This window comes from Dendrobates tinctorius, unplaced genomic scaffold (genome assembly GCF_039654945.1).
Source record: "Dendrobates tinctorius isolate UK_male_01 unplaced genomic scaffold, ASM3965494v1 ptg000015l, whole genome shotgun sequence".
In the NCBI taxonomy this organism is placed as follows: domain Eukaryota; kingdom Metazoa; phylum Chordata; class Amphibia; order Anura; family Dendrobatidae; genus Dendrobates; species Dendrobates tinctorius.
In genome coordinates this window covers 41,380,951-41,396,232 of record NW_027361683.1, presented here as the reverse complement: position 1 = coordinate 41,396,232, position 15,282 = coordinate 41,380,951, and the positions used below count along the sequence as shown (strand labels likewise).

Genomic DNA, 15,282 nt, shown 5'->3' with positions numbered 1-15,282 from the left:
AGAAGGAGCACCCTCCACGCCCTATGGAGCAGGTCTGTCCTTGAATTAAGGTTAACAGGATCAAATATGTGGTATAAATCCTAACAAACCATCACTTTTTGAAACTCAAAAACATTTTACTTCATAATTTCATCAACTTCATAAGTCAGAAACGCCTTCAAGTTCTATCACCTCCAGGAAAAGCATAGAAATAGTTGACTGTCACTGGACACCTGGAGCTTCTGGGAACTCTGTCAGGACTTACAAAGTTAATAGCATTTTATATTTGTTCTATGAACAAAGAGGTGTGCCTGTCTGGTGGGTGGAGTGTTCTGCAGTGACTCAGTGCTATCCATACTGTATGCACACATACCTACGCTCCACATAAATTACTTGTACACCTGGACAGGATCTGTGCTGTCACACACAGGTAAGCCCAAATAAAGGAAATTAATAAGAAAAATAGGAGAGGTCATGAGATTTCTAATGGAATTAGAGTTTAGTATCAGGCATTTAAGTCAAATTGTCCACTGTGTGAGATATTAACAGAAGAATTCCATATGTGGTTGTGATCTTATTTTCCTCTTTTCCAGCTTTTAACTCTTGCTAGGGACACAAGTCTTTGTCAAGTGAGCTTAAAAGTGACATACGGAAAAGGACATTCTAAAAGACTCACCTGTGTACGTAGCTAACACAAACTGAGGCAACACCTCGTATGTGTGCGTAGTATTGACAGATTTAAATATCCCCTTTTCTGCTTGTGTGACATGCTGATATGTGGAAGGAGTTCAGTAATGGTGGTCATAAAACACAAACAAGTGCAAGGGGTCAGTTTCCTATGTATGGTGTAGCGCAAATATATTTGCAATGCCTGTTCTATTGCATCTTTGGTGTGTTAACCATTCTTCTTGGCGGTCACTAACACACCAGACACAATTTGTGTACAGTTACTTCCTTTGTTCAATATTTAAACTAGAAGAACAATAATTAAAGATTGCAAAAATAAAGTTGACCAAACACTAAAGATGAAACCAGTGTAATAAAAAAGATAATACATGTTTGGCAATTATCCACACAGCAGCCAATGACACGTAGAGTAGCTTTCAATATATCTTCATAGTCTAGTAATGGAGTAATGCTGTATGTGTTTCATTTAGCAGGTCTTGCTGCTCCAGTTTAAGCAATGCAGAATTTGTTGAGTAGTCTCCACTGCAGAAGATACAACCTGTGGGAACATACTCTTAACCCCTTTACCCCCAAGAGTTGTTTGCATGTTAATGCCCGGGCCAATTTTTACAGTTCTGGCCACTGTCTTTTTATGAAGTAATAACTCTGGAATGCTTCCATGTATCCTGGTGATTCTGCCATTGTTTTCTCGTGACATATTGTACTTCATGATAGTGGTAAAATTTCTTTGATATGACTTGCGATTATTTGTGGAAAAAAACCGGAAATTTGGCAAAAATTTTGAAAATTTTGCAATTTTCCAACTTTGAATTTTCATGCCCTTAAATCACAGGGATAAGTCACATAAAATACATTATAAATAACATTTCCCACATGTTTACTTTACATCAGCACAATTTTGTAACCAATTTTTTTTTGTTAGGAGGTTTATAAGGGTTAAAAGTTAAACAGCGATTTCTCATTTTTATAACACCATTTTTTTTTTCTAGGGACCACATCACATTTGAAGTCAATTTGAGGGGTCTATATGATAGAAAATACCCAAAAGTGACACCATTCTAAAAACTGCACCCCTCAAGGTGCTCAAAACCACATTCAAGAAGTTTATTAACCCTTCAGGTGCTTCACAGGATTTTTTGGAATGTTTAAAAAAAATTGAACATTTAACTTTTTTTCACAAAAAATTTACTTCAGATCCAATTTTTTTTATTTTACCAAGGGTAACAGGAGAAATTGAACCCCAAAAGTTTTTATACAATTTGTCCTGAGTATGCTGATACCCCATATATGCAGGTAAACCACTGTTTGAGCGCATGGCAGAGCTCGGAAGGGAAGGAGTGCCATTTGACTTTTCAATTCAAAATTGGCTGGAATTGAGATCAGATGCCATGTTGCGTTTGGAGAGCCCCTGATGTGCCCAAACAGGAAACCCCCCACAAGTGACCCCATTTTGGAAACTAGACCCCCTAAGGAACTTATCTAGATGTGTGGTGTGCACTTTGAACCCCCAAGTGCTTCACAGAAGTTTATAACGTAGAGCCGTAAAAATAAAAAATCATTTTTTTCACAAAAATGATCTTTTTGCCCACCAATTTTTTATTTTCACAAAGGTAACATGAGAAATTGGACCCCAAAAGTTGTGCAATCTTTCCTGAGTATGCGGATATCCCATATGTGGGTGTAAACCACAGCTTGGGCGCATGGCAGAGCTCGGAAGGTGTGGAGCAACGTTTGACTTTTTCAACGCAGAATTGGCTGGAATTGAGATCAGACGCCATGTCACGTTTGGAGAGCCCCTGATGTGCCTAAACAGTGGAAACCCCCCAATTCTAACTCCAACTCTAACACCAACACACCCCTAACCATAATCCCAACCCTAACCACAAACCTAACCCTAATCCCAACCTTAATCCCAATCGTAACCGTAATCCAAACCCCAACCCCAACTCTAGCCCCAACCCTTACCCTAACTTTAGCTCCAACTCTAACCCTAACTTTAGCCCTAGCTTTAGCCCAACTCACTTTAGCCCAACTCCAACCCTAATGGGAAAATGGAAATAAATAATTTTTTTAATTTTATTATTTTTCCTTAGGGTGATAAAGGGGGGGGGGGGGTTTGTTTTGTTTTTTTTTTATTTTGGTCACTGTGATAGGGTCTATCATAGTGATTAAAATGAACCAATAGGAAAAAATCTCCTATTGTTGCCGGGTGCCGGCCGACAGATCTTGGCGGGCGCATTGCGCATGCGCCCACCATTTTCTCCCAGAAGAAGAAGCCGGCAGCCCGGGGGACTTCAGGGGGGCCTGCAGGGACAATGGAGGTACCGGGGGTTGATCAGGGGACCTTATTTCTCTCTCCTCTGATGTGCTGTCACATCAGAGGAGCGAGAAATTAAATGGAAAATCGGACTTCTTTTTTTTTGCGGTCGATGTTATACCACTAAGAACGGCGATCGCAACTACGGAGTCAGTAGAAACTGACCCGAATCATGTTCTCTGGGGTCTCGGCTACCCCTGGCAGCCAAGACCCCAGAGAAATTCCGACCCTGAGGGGCGCTATAACCTTAAACCTCAGCGCCGTTAAAAAGCGGAGCTGTGGTTTAAGTACCCTTAACTGCCGCCTGTCGGTAAGGGGTTAAATGTAACTCCTCATTCTCCCCTGCTTGCGCTGATCGCCAGCAGAGCAAGGGGAGAATGATGAGAGCCGTGTTCAGCACCCGATGCCGGGGAACAGCGCTTACTGTAACGCTTCTTCCCTGGCGCGGCGCCCGTCCGTGTGGTACTGATGCGGCATACACATGGCACATGTGTGCCGCAAGTATTACACACACGGACACTGACATCTCCAGTGCCGGAAATATCAGGACATGTCAAAGAGGTGTTAAAGCGGGTTTTTGTTTGGCAGCTGTCACACGCTAAAAGACGCTTTTTATTGCAAAAAATAGTTTTTGCATCACCACATTTTGAGAGCTATAATTTTTCCATATTTTGGATCACAGAGTCATGTGAGGTCTTGTTTTTTGCGGGACGAGCTGACTTTTTTTATTGGTACCATTTTTGGGCACATGACTTTTTTTTTATCACTTTCTATTCCAATTTTTGGGAGACAGAATGAGCACAAACCAGCAATTCATGAATTTCTTTTTTTTTTTTTTGGGGAGGGTGTTTACATGGTTCCACGTGTGGTAAAATTGATAAGTCAGTTTTATTCTTCGGGTCAGTCCGATTACAGCGATACCTCATTTATATCATTTTTTAATGTTTTGGCGCTTTATATAATAAAAAACTATAAAATATAAATTGTTTTTGCATCACTTTATTCTGACAGCTCAGCTATAACTTTTTTATTTTTTCGCTGATGACGCTGTATGGCAGCTCGTTTTTTGCAGGACAAGATGACGTTTTCAGCGATATCATGTTTTATTGCAGTATTCCGGAGGCTAGTGCGGGATGTCAGCTGTAAGAATCAGCTGACACCCAGCTGCGATCGGCCGCACACCATCACACCATCCGTGTGCGCGGCCGATCGCTGAGACGTACTATACCATCCTTGGTCATTACAGGTCCAGGGCACACAGACAGTACAGTACGTCTCATGTCAGAAAGGGGTTAAAGGAGGTGCCGGGCTTAAAAAAAAAAAATAATAATAATAATTAGGTATGGGTTGTTATAAAACAAATGGCATACTCACCTCCTCACACCACTTGGCTCCAACACTAGCCGACCCGTTGGTTATTGCTGGCTCTGGAAGTGATATTTTAAGACTATTGTATCTTTCAGGTGACTGGATGTTTCTTTGATGACACCAATTGTTACAACAGTTATAAACTACTAGGGTTTATTAATGCTAAAGTGGATGTCCACATTGTTTTCTTAAAAACAGATCCAGTGAGTTCTAAACTTAAAAAATAAATGATATATTCACCTACCGATCCTCGGCTACTGTCCTGTATTCCTGCTTGGGTATCCCGCTGGTCTCTTTTCTCCTTCCTCTAGTTGTGGTATATGTAACCATTATAGCCAATCACTGGCCACATCACTATTTAGAATATGTATAAGGAGCACTGTGGAAAGTCTGAACCACAACACCCTTGCCTTTTTTCTGCCATAGTACGGACACATCACCATTGTCACTACCGTAAATGTAACCTTTTGATTTCCTAAAAACTGTCCCAGCATGGTTTAAACACTGGGCTTCTTGATTCACTGGCTGGAGGAGACTAGTAGCAGACCCGAGTCAACAATACAGAAGAGAAGCGAAGGATCGGTAGAGGAGTATATGTTTTTTATGTTTAGACCAGGCTGGGCCTGTTATTATGAAAACTGGCAGTTCAACCACTTTAACATTGAGTCTTAGGAGTTTATCACTGATGTAACCGAATTACCCCTGGATCCCTTCGAGGAATGTGTTAGACATAATAATATAATAAGGGAAAGTTGAAGTTATATGTTTGCTACGACCAATTGCTTTGTCACTCTGTGGGCACTTATATCTTAACTACAAATTAATAAAGGTATGGCAGCCATTTTAATAGTTATGAAGCTATAATTTAGCCACAGAGTTATCCAGGTTTTACACAATTGCATAACCTCTATAGTTCTCTATTGTCTATTGTCCACTCCTTGTTTTTGCTTGAAAACAAATACAGTATCAATTTATGGTAGCTTGAAATTAAAAAGCTACAAAAATCAAGGAATCCTATTTGACATGAGGTTCACATATACTCAGTGACATATCGGCAATGGCTGCAGGTCACGAGGCAGCTATGGGGCCCGTGAGCCTGGGAGGCCTGGTGCCATCTCCTCTCTGTCATCACACATTCAACTGTATCAGCAGTTAAAAGCAATGATGAAAGAGGGATCCATCCACTCCCTCCTCCATCATTTTCCCTCGGCGTCTGATATCTGACATCACTATATCATGTCCCCTGTCCCACGCAGTGGACACAACGCTCGCCATGGAGACTGGAACAGTGGGAGAAGGAGGAAAGGTGAGTATTGTATTTTTTTTTTTATATATCTGTGGGTACATTTTGGTGCCATAATACTATATGGAGGGCTATGGGTGGTGCATTATACTATATGGAAAGCTTTGGGGGGTGCATTATACTATATGGAGGACTCTTCACGCTCACAAATCCTCACCCACCCCAGCTCACTCCTACCTACCACACAGTCAGAAATCTACAAGCCATTAACCCTCAGACACTTTCAGACTCCCTACACTCATCACTGTCCCCAATCTTTTTCCTGTCCTGATCTGGCTGTTCGTCAGTACAACGACACTCTTAGAAGCACCCTTGACCAAGTAGCTCCCCTCAACCTCAGAACCTCCAAGCACAGAGTAAAACAGTCCTGGCTAACATCGCAAGCTCAACTTCTCCAGTGATGCTCTAGGAGTGCTGAACACCTATGGAGAAAAACCCGCACACCAGAAGACTTCCTCCACTTCAAATTTATGTTAAGAACCTATAACACTGCCCTTCACCTCGCCAAACAGACCTACTTCACCACCCTGATCTCCTCATTAACCAACAACCCCAAGAAACTTTTTGACACTTTTCACTCCCTCCTCAGGCCAAAAGCACAAGCCCCCATCACAGACATTTGTGCTGACGACCTGGCTTCCCACTTTACAGAAAAAAATAGATAATATTCGTCAGGAAATCTGCTCCCAACCACCAAGTGCTGTGACTCCCATCCCTTCCTGCATCTCCCCTGTCTCACTTTCCACATTTGATCCCATCACAGAAGAAGTCGTCTCCAGGCTCCTCTCTTCCTCTCGTCCGACCACATGCACTACCAACCCCATTCCCTCACATCTTCTCCAGTCTCTCCAGTCGTCACAACTCACCTAACTGCAATCTTTAATCTCTCCCTCTCCTCGGGCATTTTCCCATCCTCCTTCAAACACGCCATTGTTACTCCATTACTAAAGAAACCCGCTCTCGACCCATCCTGCACAAACTACAGACCAGTCTCCAATCTTCCCTTCATCTCTAAACTTTTGGAGCGCCTAGTTTACTCCCACCTTACCCATTACCTCTCCACTCACTCCCTCCTAGACCCTTCACAGTCCGGCTTCCGCCCCCTACATTCGACTGAAACTGCACTCAACAAAGTGACCAATGACCTTCTGACAGCAAAACGTAACGGTGACCACTCTCTGCTCATTCTACTTGACCTATCTGCAGCTTTTGACACTGTTGACCACCATCTTCTACTTTCTAGGCTTCAGTCACTAGTCATTAAGGACACTGCTCTCTCCTGGTTCCCTTCCTATCTTTTTGACCGCTCCTTCAGTGTTTTGTTCTCTGGCTACACGTCATCTCCTCTTCCTCTCGCCGTCGGGGTACCTCAGAGCTCAGTCCTTGGCCCCCTTCTCTTCTCTCTCTATACGGCACCAATTGGACAGACCATCAGCAGATTTAGCTTTCAGTACCATCTTTATGCTGATGACACACAACTATATACGTCATTCCCGGACCTTACCCCCGCTATACTAAAGAACGCCAGTGACTGTCTGTCCGCAGTCTCCAACATCATGTCCGCTCTCTATCTGAAACTCAACCTCTCAAAAACTGAACTTCTGTTCCCGCCGTCTACTAACCTCCCTAAATCTGACATTTCCCTCTCCGTGGGTGGCACCACAATAACACCCCGGCAGCAGGCGCGCTGTCTGGGTGTTGTGTTTGACACCAATCACTCCTTCACATTCCATATACAATCTCTTGCCAGCTCTTACCGCTTACACCTAAAGAATATCTCTAGAATCTGCCCGTTTCTCACCATGGAAACAAGAAAAACCCTCACTGTAGCATTGATCCACTCCCGCCTGGATTACTGCAATGCTCTATTAATTGGCCTCCCCGTTACTCGACTATCCCCTTTCCAGTCCATACTTAATGCAGCAGCCAGGATCGTCCATCTGGCTAATCGGTACTCGGACACGTCCGCTCTTCGCCAGTCCTTACATTGGCTGCCCATTTATTATAGGATCCAATTCAAAGTACTTGTTCTCACCCACAAAGCTCTCCACAGTGCAGCACCCCCCTACATCTCCTCCTTCATTTCTGTCTATCGGCCTAACCGACCACTGCGCTCTGCAAACGACTTTCGACTAACCTCCGCACTAATCCGTACCTTCCACTCCCGACTCCAAGACTTCTCCTGCGCTGAGCCAATCCTCTGGAATGCTCTAACCCAAGAAATTAGGACTATCCACAATTTGCATAGTTTCAGGCGTTCCCTCAAAACACATTTGCTCTATCATGTTCACTAATCAAAGTAATTCTATGTGTAAGTGTGCATGTGTAGCCCATTCACTATCTCCATCCATTCCACACGCCCTCAAGGTGGCTGGACCATCATTGTAAATATATCATTGTAAATACACACCTGTACTTTGTATCTCCCCCACCTCATTGTAGATTGTAAGCTCTCACGAGCAGGGTCATCTCATTTTGCTTTAATTATTGTATTGTTAACGTTGTTACTTATGACTTATGTTTGGAACTGTTAAACTGTAAAGCACTGCGGAATATGTTGGCGCTATATAAATAAAGATGATTATTATTATTACTATGGGTGATGCATTATATTCTATGGAGAACTGTGGTGGTGCACTATAGCATATTGAGGACTATATGGAGGACCATGGGAGATGCATTAAACTCTATGTAGAAATATGGGGGATGCATTATGCTATATGGAGGACCTTGGGGGTGCATTATACTATATGAAGGACTATGGAGAGTGCATTTTACTACACTGATGAGCAAAAGCGTAACAATGTTTTGAACCTGTGACTTTCAGGCTCTATATCTCATCATCCACTACTTTGAACGCTAGACTACCATCTTTTTATATACCATCTTCTTGGCTCATACTGACTTGCAACTATTTAGCATATGATTAGTTAAGCATATTTTTCTCATGTCACTGCATTGTTAGTGTTTTGCTCTTGGGAAAAGAGAAACAGCATCATGTAGCTCATCGATGGTGACCTCTTGGCCAAGAAAATTACCAAACTGTATCATGTGAGTGCCATGACAGTTGGAAGAATACAAAATGAAGTCTGTCCATCCATTCAAAAGCCAACGTCCAGGCAAAATATCAGTGTCAAGAAGTCTTCTCATCACAAAGTCTATCAGTTCTGGCGCTACAAACACAGCAGTGGAGGTGGCTCATAAGCTTTGTAATAGAGAGAGCACAGATGTTAATGCAAGCATCGTGCAATCCACTTTACACAAGTTTGGAATGGTGGGTAGAAATAAGGCGAAGAAGCCTCGACTTCAATATTGTCATAAGAAGCGTTGGTTCGAGTTTGCAAAAAAGTATGAAAAGTGGACAGTAGAAGATTGGAAACAGGTGATTAGGAACAATGACATGAAAGTCAATATACTAGGTTCTGATGAGTGCAAGTGGGTCTGGAAGAAACAAGGGAAAAAGGGGTTAATGGATCGATAAATTGAAGGAACTGTCATGTTTGGAGGAGGAAGCCTGATGATATGGAGGGGTTATTTCACAGCCAAAGGCTTTGGATGCTTTACCAGGATCGATGGTGGTCTCAATGCTGATATATATATATATATGAGTTTCCTACAAGATTACTTACTTTGTACAGTAAAGTACTATAGGTATGAAAATGGCAACTTAGTGTTCCAGCTGGACAACGACCCAAAGCATACTTCGAGATTGATGAAGAAATGGTTCAATGACAATGAAGTGTAGGGGTTGAATGAGTCCCCACAGTCCCCAGACCTCAATTCAATTGAACTGTTGTCGGTAGAGTTGAAGAAAAAATGTATACATACCCAAGGGAATCACCCAATATGCATCAACTTTGGGAATGTGTAGAAGAGACCCGGAATCAGATTTCGGTCAAGACATGATTGAATCTGATCGAGAGCATGCCCAGGATTCAGGCAGTGTTGAAAGCCAAAGGTGGATTTAAAAAATACTAACAAAATAATAAAAATAAAATTTAGATTTTTAGAAGCAAAACAGTAACAGTGCAGTGACATGACAAGAATCTACGTAACTAATCATATATTAAATATTTGCAAGTCAAATTTATGTATGAGCAAGCCAATATTGTCTATAAAATGATGGTAGTCTCACGTTCGAATCAGTAGAGGATGGTGAAATATGGAGCCTGAAAGTGAAAAGTTCAAAACATTATTACCCTTTTGCTCATCAGTGTATATGGAGGACTATGGCTAGTACATTATAGTAAATAGATATTGGGATGCATTATACAATGTGGAGGACTATGGGAAGGAGGAATATAGGGGGTGATATATAGTATATGTAGGACTATAGGGTGCTCCACTAAATGTAGGACTATGGGAAGTGCATTATGCTATATGGAGGGCTATGAGGAGTGCAGTATACTAAATGGAGGTCTATGGGAAGTGTATTATGCTATACGGAGGACTATAGGGAGTGCATTATGCTATATGGAGGAGTGTGGGGGTGCATTATACTATATGGAGAACTATGGGATGCATTATATGGAGGACTAAAGGGGTGCATTATACTATAAGGAAGGCAATGTTGGGCCCATTGTACTATGCGGAGAACTATGGGGGTGTATTATACCTTATAGAAGACAATGTGGGGCCCATTATAATATATAAAAGGCTATGTGGGGCTATAATAATATTTAGAGGTCAATGAGGGGGCCATTATTCTATTAAGAAGGCTATACTGTATATGAGCCATTATAACACTTGGAGGGCTATGTGGAGGCCATTAGAATATTTGGAGGTCTACATTGGTGAAGATAAATATTTGATACACTGTCAGTTTTGCAAATTTTCCCACCTACAAAGAACGGAGAGGTCTGTAATTTTTATCGTATGTACACTTCAACTGTGAGAGAGAGAATCTAAATTTAAGAACCAGAAACTCACATTGTATGATTTTTAAATAATTAGATTGCATTTTAACTATTTAAAATGCAATAAGTATTTGATTACCTACCAACCAGCAAGAATTCAGTCTCTTACAGTCCTGTTTTTCTTTAAGAAGCCCTCCTACTCTGCACTCATTACCTGGTTTAATTGTACCTATTTGTACTCGTTACGTGTATAAAAGACGCCTGACCACACTCCAACCTCTCCACCATGGTCAAGTCCAAAGAGCTGTCTAAGGACACCAGTGACAAAATTGTAGATCTGCACAAAGCTGGAATGGGCTACTGAATAATAGGCAAGCAGTTTGGTGAGAAGGCAATTATTGGCACAATTATTAAAAAATGGAAGAAACACAAGATGACTGTCAATCTTCCTCTGTCTGGGGCTCTATGCAAGATCTTACCTTGTGGAGTAAGGATGATTCTGAGAAAACTCGAGAATCAGCCTAGAACTACATGGGAGGACCTGGTCAATTACCTGAAGAGAGCTGGGATCACAGTCTCTAACATTACCGTTAGGAATACACTACGTCATCATGGATTAAAATCTTGCAGGGCACACAAGGTCCCGTTTAAAGTTCGCCAGTGACCATCTGGATGATCCAGAGGAGGCTTGGAAAAAGGTCATGAGGTCAGATCAGACCAAAATAAAACTTTTTTTGTATCAACTCCTCTCACCATATTTGGAGGAAGAAGAAGGAGGTCTACAAAGCCAAGAACACCAACCCAATCGTGAAACATGCTGGTGGAAACATTATACTTTGAGGGTGCTTTTCTGCAAAGGGGACAGGATGACTGCACCATATTGAAGGGAGGATGAATGGGGTCATGTATCGCGATATTTTGGCCAACAACCTCCTTCCCTTAGTAAGAGTATTGAAGATGGGTCTTCCAGCATAAAATTACCTGAAATACACTGCCAGGGCAACTAATGAGTAAGAAGCATTTCAATGTCCTGGAGTGTCCTTAACCAGTCTGCAAACCTGAACCCAATAGAAAATCTTTGCTGGGAGCAGAAACTCAGTGTTGCTCAGCGATAGCCCAGAAACCTGAAAGATTTGGAGAAGATCTGTATGGAGGAGTGGGCCAAAATCCCTGCTTGAAGTTTGTGCAATCTTGGTCAAGAACTACAGGAAACATCAGATCTCTGTAATTGCAAACATAGGTGACTGTACCAAATAGTAAGTTCTGTTTTTCTATTGTATCAAATACTTATTTCATGCAATAAAATGCAAATTAACTATGTAAAAATTATACACTGTAATTTTCTGGATTTTTTTTTAGAATTCTGTCTCTCACTGTTAAAGTGTACCTATGATAAAAATTACAGGCCTCTCCATTCTTTGTAGGTGGAAAAATTTGCAAAATGGGTAGTGTGTCAAATACTTATTTTCCACACTGTAAGTAGGGGCCACTATAATGTTTGGAAGGTGATGTGGGTGCCATTATAATATTTGGAGGGCTATGTGGGGGCCATTATAATATTTGGAGGGCTATGTGGGTGTCATTATATGCAAGCATTTATACAGTGTGAAGGTTTGTGTGGGGTTCATCATACTGTTTGGAGGGCTTTTTGGGAGCCATTATAATATTTGAAGGACTAATGGGGGCCATTATGCAGTGTGGAGAGGTGTGGGTGAAATTTTACTGTGTGTAGGCCCATTATAGTGTATGGAGGGCTGTTGGGGGGGGTCAGAGTTTGGGGATCATACTGTGTTGGGTTCTCCATACTTTGCTGGGGTAGATGAATGGGGGTACAGTAGGGTCATCATACTGTGTGAGTGGAGGGTACTATGAAAGAATTCACTGTGGGGGTATCATGCAGTGTTTGTGGGGCACTATTTTGTTGGCATCATACTTTGAGTGCAATGAAAGAGGGACTTAGGGTTTCAGTAGGAGGAAAATTACTTTGTAAAGGCTGCAGAGTTGTGAGATATGTTCTTCTGTGACACCTGCGAATATTATAACTTTCTTTGGGTGGAGGGGCAATTTGAACATTTTGTTAAGGGGCTCCATGAAGTCTACATACATACCTGCATATATTTCATACAGATATTTAGATGTTAGACATAGTGTTTTCCTCTTTTGTTGTTTCAATTGTATGATGAAGGAACACTAACCTTTGTGCAAAATGTATAATAAAGCAACCCATTAAAATATGTTACAAACTGCATACACTATAAAAATATCTTAGATCTGATGAGGTAGATGTATTTACTTTAAAAATGTACATGCCTGTCAGATTCTGAAGTAATAGTTATGAAATATGTGACTAATATAGTGGTCTGTAGCCATGACCAAAAATGGAGAAGATGGAGAATTTTTTCTTCCATCTTTTCATCATTCGAGAGATCAAATAAAACTATGATCATACATACTTTGATCTAACTCTGATAAAAGTTTGATCAAAGTGTGATTTACATAATCAACTAAATTTTCTCGGATGAGAAAACATATGATCATATGCACCTAGCCTAAAGATAATTACAGTACATGTCATTCGAGATCATGGAAAATGCTCCAGAAAAATGTGAACATTTGCAAATGGCATTCTGACTTGTTATTGACAAGCCTCTTTTCCATATGAGGCGCTTGTTTGCCTAGGAAAATACTTAAAGTAAATCATATTTTTTTTATAGAAAAGCAGACCTCTCCTGGGTAGGTAAGATCTTGGCACCTTAATGGCACTACTGTTAAAGTTTTTACAAGATACAAAAAAACATTTTAAAAAATGTGATTTCAAATGAGGTTTTATAGTTTTTTTAAGTAACTTTTTAGGTGATATTTTTAATCTTGTCACATTTTGAAAAATTGTTTATTTCTTTGGTCTTTCATGCTACATAGAGAAGTTTATAAGAAATAACAAAATAAAAAGCAGCATACAAAGAGCATATTGTATGTGTTATTATTTTTTGATTATTATTATTATTTATTTATATAGCACCATTGGTTCCATGGTGCTGTACATGAGAAGGGGTTACATACAAATTACAGATATCACTTACAGTAAACAAACTAACAATGACAGACTGATAGAGGGGAGAGAGGAGCCTGCCCTTTCGGGCTTACATGCTACAGGATGGTGGGGAAGGAGACAGTAGGTTGGTGGGTGTTGGTTGAGGTGATATCACCGGTAGTGGTGAGAGAGAAGGAGGTAGCGAGGTCATTGCAGGCTGTAGGCTTTCTTGAAGAGGTGGGTTTTCAGGTTCCGTCTGAAGTTTCCAAATGTGGTTAATAGTCGGACTTGTTCCAGAGAATAGGGGCTATTTGGGAGAAATCTTGGAGGCGGTTGGGTGAGGAGCGAATAAGTGTGGAGGAAAGAAGGAGGTCTTGGGAGGACCGGAGATTACGTGAGGGAAGGTATCGGGAGATTAGTTCAGAGACATATCGGGGAGACAGGTTATAGATGGCCTTGTAGGTCAGAATTAGTAATTTGAACTGGATTCGCTGAGGGAATGGGAGCCAGTGAAGAGATTTGCAGAGGGGAGACGCGGAGGAGTAGCGAGGAGAGAGATGAATTAGTCGGGCGGCAGAGTTAAGGATGGACTGGAGAGGTGTGAGGGTGTTAGCAGGGAGACCACAGAAAAGGATGTTGCAGTAGTCGAGGCGGGAGATGATGAGGGCATGCACAAACATTTTAGTAGATTGAGGGTTGAGGAAAGGACGGATTCTGGAAATATTTTTGAGCTCGAGGCGACAGGAGGTAGAAAGAGCTTGGATGTGCGGTTTGAAGGACAGGGCAGAGTCAAAGATTACTCAGAGGCAGCGGACTTCTGGTACTGGGGAAAGTGTGATGTCATTAATTGTTATAGCTAGGTCGGGTAAAGAAGATCTGTGAGATGTTATGCAAAACAAACATGCAAAAAAAAACCAAAACAAAACGCTTTATATGTTAACTTTGCATAGGCTTTAGCCACCTTTCCACGGAGTTCCAGACTGCAACGTTCATAGCTGCTTTCATTTTTAGAATCCCAGTAGTTTGCAACCTGATGCAAGTTTCAGATGTGTTATGTGAGTGTTGATCCCAGTAATACAGGCTGGATATAAGTTCTGTGTCTATCCAGGGTGCTGCTGTCTTCATTTCTCATATATCAGCTCAGCTATCTTGCACGCTTATCCTTTTCACTAGATCCATGAAGTAGATATATGGCAGCATGCACCATATGTCTTTCAATCGTTCCTTATTTCATTGGCAGAATGTGGACACAGAAAAAAGAGCCTTTTTATCTGTTTCCTAATAATAAAAACAAAATTAACAAATACTATAAGGCAAGTAAATAAATAGTATTGGTACATGTAAATAACAAAGGGTACTTAGTTAACATTGTTTTAATTAAAAAAAAAATGTAATAGGTATCCCACCACGACAGGGTGTGCCCTAATCGGGAAGGTGAGAAAACCTACAAGCAAATGTGTGTAGAAGAAGAAAAGTAAAAAAAAAAGTTATGTTTATTGTGTCATAATCTTTAAAACACAGGCATTAAGAGACACTCATTTTGTTTTCGTCTTAGATTCTGCTTGTTAGGCTACTTTCACACATCCGTTGGGGAGATTCCGGCGGTGTGCGGCGAAAAGCCGGACGGCCGGAAGCAGAGGTAGCGGAAGTAGCTGCGGCGCAACTTACGGCGGACTCGGCAGTCGTCACCGCAGTACGGGGGAAGACCACTTTTTTCGAGAGAGAGAGAGTGAGGGAGATA

At 41.4% G+C, this 15,282-nt stretch overlaps 1 protein-coding gene across 1 annotated transcript in view; it reads left to right on the top strand.

The window, feature by feature from the left end:
• The first annotated feature begins 311 nt into the window (after positions 1-311).
• SYTL1 (synaptotagmin like 1) overlaps positions 312-15,282 on the top strand; it is a 308,605-nt gene continuing 293,634 nt past the window's right edge. The window contains exon 1 of the mRNA XM_073563993.1: positions 312-409. The gene's annotated coding sequence lies outside the window, so the exon portion shown is untranslated. The remainder of the gene's footprint in view (positions 410-15,282) is intronic.